General features: G+C 38.6%; 1 protein-coding gene and 1 long non-coding RNA gene across 4 annotated transcripts in view; both read left to right on the plus strand.

Moving 5' to 3' along the window:
- The window catches only part of LOC147599458 (uncharacterized), a 352,989-nt gene that overhangs the window by 204,909 nt on the left and 142,328 nt on the right, over positions 1-5,752 (plus strand). The window lies entirely within an intron of this gene.
- Positions 1-5,752, plus strand: part of CENPP (centromere protein P) — a 162,941-nt gene that overhangs the window by 97,175 nt on the left and 60,014 nt on the right. The gene's annotated exons all lie outside the window — the stretch shown is intronic.

Raw genomic sequence — 5,752 nt, forward strand, 5'->3', positions numbered from 1 at the left:
TGTTCGTGCTTTAATTTACATTAATTCTTTAATCCTTGGGAAAAAAAGTCCGTTTAAAGAATGGAGTCAGGATGGCTCAAGCAAATTGGGAGAATATTGGTTTGGGGAACTCACTCAACTCTTGAGTATTTTTTTAACTTGTAGAGACTACAGAGAATGTTTGTGTCCATTGTGGCTTCTGTTATGAAGCAAACTCACAGAATGGGTTCTGGAGCACTAGGCAAGAACATAACTGGCTTTTATGAGAAAAGCAAATCGCTAAGCCTGTGTAACTGCTAAACACCAGGTAATTTTTTGAGCCTAGCGTAACAGTTACTGGACCTTATGATAAATAAACAACGGTCAGGCATTTCCCCCAGCTGCCTTGCTCCTAATACTCGCATAGTTTTGCATATTTTTATCCTCTCATAGAAATGAAATTAATGTTTATCAAGAAAGTGCCATCAGGGAAAGAGAGAAGATCTTTCCTTTTTCTTGAGATTAATATGGTTTTCCAGTTAGTTATAGTACACAACATTTCCCCCAGCTGAAAAAATTACAATTTCTGAATACGGACCTTTGAAGTCAATGCCCCAAGGAAACCTCTTTACCCATAGAACTAGAACTCCAGATGACAATAAGTAAAAATTACTATTTTTGGTCAGCAGGACAGTAGAGTTTAGGGAGTAGCCCTCTGGGTTCCCAAGCATAGGCATCGGTGAAAGACAGACCTGTATGAAATACCAATCAAATGTTGTTTCTAGCTGTAGTGATCGACTGAGGTCGAATGGGTCACGTAAGCTGCATGGGCTCATACAGCAGTGCTCAACTACTGCGCGATGACAAGAGGTAACGCTGCGGCAGCTTTCCAGCCCACCTCAGTGTTCCAGTGAGATTCCCGTTGTTTGTTTCAAGTGGTCTCCTGGGATACTCGATTCACTGGGGGGAACTTCTAATGGACGTGACTGCAGGGAAGAGGCAGTGGTGTGTTGCTCCAAGAACCTTCACAGCAATGACCAGATTGTGCGTTGGGAAGCTTTGTGAAGTGTGTTCGCAGGCAGATAAAGTCTGTAAGTACTTGATGGGAATGTGCAAAATGGTGTTCAGCAGCCATCAGACAGGGCTGCGTGTGAAGTAGATAAAAGCTGTGCGGGTCCACTGAGAGCCCAGCTAGTCCTCCCCTCTCTTTGACAGCGACCAAAAATAGTGCCACAGAGAAAGTGTACTGCTGTTTGTGGTGTTCCTTCGCTCGGAGTTTCCTTGAAGCAGAATAAAGCTGTGTTTTTAAGACAGCTGTTCCATTTAGTTTTGAGATTGACCCTGGTGTAGTTTGGCTTTTTTTATGACATTCCTTTTAAGACTGATCAAACATTACCCAGCTTAGATAAGGACATTTATTGTGTGAAAAAGTCGATGCTATAATGCTAGCAAATCTGTTGGTTTAGTTTTACTTTACTAAGTGGAGTATTTCAGTATCATCAGATGGATGATAATTTATGATTAACTGTTTTATGATGTGAACAAAAATGTTTTATGCAGTGCTCTCCTGTGTGAGTTCTTTCTACAACACACAGTAGGGTATGAATGCCTTTCCCAAAGGTAATTTAATGATGTAGCAACTGTTTCAACTTGTTCATCTTCCATCATATGTAATGGAAGCTGTTCATGAAAATTTCTGATTGATATTCTCTATTTTCTTCTTAAAGGGAAAAGGAAAAAAAACAGTGCTAAGTCTTTATGGGTCTCTCCTGATGGAATTTTAATGTGGAACGGTGTGGATGTTAGCGAGGAGCTTACACGTGTAATGAGACTTTGTAACTGGAATGTCTGGAACATTAAAGCAATGTATTTCAATTGAAGTTAATCACAGCGGTTTGTAACAACAAAATTGTATTTGCTAGCATTTCAGTATAGTTTCTCGATGCCTGAATCGATATAAAACTTTTGAGTAATACCTTAATTTATTAGGAAAATAAAAAGCTACATTCATTTTGATCATATGATCATTTCTTAATGTGGAAAAGGACATCTGTTTAATACATTTTAGAGTTTTGTGAGTGATGTCTTCACTACTTTTAGATGGAAAAAGTGTTCCAACATTTGACCACAGTATTTTGGGCCTTGCAACTCGCAGAAGTTGTTGACATCATTAAATCAGAGCTCTTATTTCATGTCTGCTGTTTTTTCCTCATTTAAAATGATTTTCAGTGTGCCAAGAGAAGTCAAATTAAAGCCTTTCCCCTTGAAATAGAGAGTTTGGGATTTAATGGTAGCTAGCTGTAATAGAAGGGTAATGTTACCAAATAAGCAGTAGCAGCAGGGATCTCTCTTTTGTTCATTAGAAAACAGGAATGTATGTCTACTGAGTAAGTCAAACATATTATTATGAACTAGTCTTTTTGGATGGATATTTGTACCGCTCCTACTTTTCAAGAAGCCAATAACACTGGTATTTAGCGTTTCCTACAAAAGAGTGTAGGTGACGTGGTTGACTGCTGTTTCTTCTCCACTAAAACTTCCTGCACACAAAACCGACTTTAAAAGTAAGTCTCTTTAAAAAACATGCACTTTCCAAAGTAGGCTTCACCTCTGTGGTTGAGAAAGTCCACAAGACCGTCATCGTATGATGCTGACCCCCTTAAAGCAGTGATTTGACCTGAATTTTGGTCTTCCAAAACTTGACAGATACCTTTAGCAAGGCGTGGTTGTATAAAAGTTGTAACACCTGTTGCTCCTGCATGTGCATTGCTGCTTTCTGCATTTAAAGAGAAGGAGTGACCCTTTGTTCCTTATTTCAGGCTATGGATGCAGAGAGGATACAGGCAGGTTGCATTTTCAAGTGCCTACACCAAATAAATAGAAATTTTGAAGCTTACTTTAGGAAGCTTCAGACTTACAGAGCACCAGATATTGTATTGGTCTACAAACTTAGCATCTGCAGACTTGTTTACTGAAAACTGCTTCATATAGAAAGTAATCAGAGTTATTGTGTAACATTATTTTGGTAGTATTTTCTCCTATTTCTAATGTTTTACTGTCTATACTAATCTTGTGTTCTCTGAAAATTCTATACATTAGGATATAAACATAGTACTTAAATTAGAAAATGTTTCCTCATGAGAGTTCCAACTAGTTGACATTTGTAGTACTGTGCATCAGAAATGATAGAATCATAGAATCACAGACTGGTTTGGGTGGAAAGGGACCGTCAAAGCCCACCCAGTCCAACCCCCCTGCCAGGAGCAGGGACATCTCCAACCAGATCAGGTTGCTCAGAGCCCCGGCCAACCTGGCCTGGAATGTTTCCAGGGATGGGGCATCCACCGCCTCTCTGGGCAACCTGGGACAGTGCTCCAACACTCTCAAAAAAAATTTTAGACCACCATTCTCTGAGTGCAGCCATCCAGCCAATAAGCGAAGACATGAGAGAGATCTTAAAAGTTCACTGATTTCTTTCAGTAAAAGAGTAACCAAATTGTTGGTAGAGAAAAGACAAAATCATACTTCGCAGTTCTGATTTTTTTTTCTTATTGGGGTTTTTGTAGTAAATGCAAGCATGATGGCATGTTTCAGAATTGAAATTCAGAAATGGTACCACCCTGTCTATAGTGTTATGTAAAGGGAGTGAAACTCACTCTGTTTTAAAAAAACAAAAAGTTCATTGAATGAAATTCAGTTTGTTGTTTTGGGCTACTAGAAAGCTAGTGGTCACGCCTCAAACTCCTTTTTGGGGCAAAGTAGAGTGATTTGTAGCTTTAGCATGAGATCTCTTTGTTCTTTATTAAATTGAAATGGAGAAGGGTATGCACTGTGAGCTCTACATTTTTGGGATCTCAGAGGTTCTAACAGTACCAACACATGGGAATAATGTGTTATCGATAATAACAGTCTCCCTTTGGGGAGAGTTTTTTTTTAAGGAAAGATATTTTACCTTATCTTAGAGGAAACATTGGCTCTAATCATTGCTTCACATTCAGAAAGTGAAAGTGTCCATGGTAACAACCTTATTTTGTCAGACACGGTTGCAGTTTTTATCTTCTCAAAATTGTATATCCCTGTGCACAAAACAGCAGTTCAGGCAGATCCTCAAAGTTCTGTCATTGTTTAACCAGCAGAAAGATCCTACTCAACAGGAATGTCTACATCAATACCTTTTCTGTTAGTATGGTGATAACCACAGGGTGTCTTCTGAGGTTGATGTCATGCTTGACATGTTTGAATTTGTAATGGGACCCACCTGAAGGATTTGGCAGGTCTTGTCCAAATTCTCATGTATGATGGATGAGCCAACAATGCAAATCAGAACTTAGAAATATAAAAGACAGGCAGTCTGAAGCCCCAAAATTCCTCGTATGCCACAAAGCATTGTGGTTCTGGAATTGCTACAGCTATTGAATCCTAACCTTTGCTATTTTAGGTCTCTTTAAAATATCTTACCCTCTAGAGTTTCAGTGTTTACATTACATCCTTGTATTCAAATGTAGTTACCTTAACTTTGTCTCTGACTGGCTTACTAAAAAGATTTTATTCACGTTTTTGCCCTCCTCTAAGTAATTTCCTCTCTGAAATGGTTAAAAAAAAATTATAATGGGACATCTTGGTAGTCTTAGCAACTTGCAGCTTGTTCTTTCTTGAATTTATCTGTGAATACAAATTGTAGCTGCATCTGCATCTGGAGAACAGGAGAAATGAGAGTACTTCTGTGCACCTCCCCAAATCTGATTGATTGTCAAAATTTTTACTTGATTGGTTTAACCATTTTCTCCCTCAGACCACATTCCCATGAGGGACTTGCCAATTTGCAAGCAATGGCTTTCTGTAGGCAGCCATTATTGCACCTATCTAGGAATAATGGGAAGACTCTCCCAGTACGCCTCAGTTGGGCTTCATGTCGGACTAAAAGATCAAGTGGTGCCTACTTCTGTAAGACTTGGGAAATTTTGAAAGGCCCAGCATGACTGAGGTTCAAGCAAGTTATTTCAGTTCCACAAGAATATCTAATGGCTGTGACAGGGTTGGTCCATACTATTTTACAAGACTTCTGAGTCTGATAATACTTTAGCAGAACTATATTCTGTTCTCAATCTGATTGCCTTCCCGAAGTATATTAATTTCCAGTTTAAGTCTGCAAAATTAAATTATTTGCCCAAATACATTTTAAAGAAAAAACAGTAACTTATGGGGTTTTGTGTTGAGCTGTCCTTGCATATTTTTATCTTACTAGTTGGCAAAGGTTCTGAATTTGTTCCCGTATTTTTCTTGACCAGGAATGGTCAGGTCATTTCTCTAAGTCTTACTGTCACAAGCTGTAAAATGGTGATAAACCCATTTACTTTGTTTATCAAATCCTTTGAGGCGTACCGTTAAAAAGTAATGGCATTTTTTAATAATAAAACCTATTTCACTTCCAATGTAGTTGGTGATTTTGAAGAGTGAACAGACTTAAACTGCTTACATTTGACATATGGAAATGTTCTCCAAGTTTAATTGTCCATGTATTTCTTAAGTGAGTAAGCATCCATTCGTTGCATAGCCTTCACCCCCTGGCTTCTTTCTCCTTCTTGGTCCTTTGCCTCTGCTACTGTTGTGTTCCAATTCCAAAATGTTTTTCCTTCAGCCTTTCTGTTTCACTACTGCGGCACTGTATTTGCACCGTAACTGTACTTCAGGTCATGTGAAGTTACTGAGTGGAGATTTTCTCGTGGATCTTACAAGTCTGAATGTTTTGATAAGAAAAGTAATCTATCCAAATTAAAATAATTGCAACAATACA

Source organism: Chlamydotis macqueenii, chromosome 10 (genome assembly GCF_036417535.1).
Source record: "Chlamydotis macqueenii isolate bChlMac1 chromosome 10, bChlMac1.mat, whole genome shotgun sequence".
Classification (NCBI taxonomy): Eukaryota; Metazoa; Chordata; class Aves; order Otidiformes; family Otididae; genus Chlamydotis; species Chlamydotis macqueenii.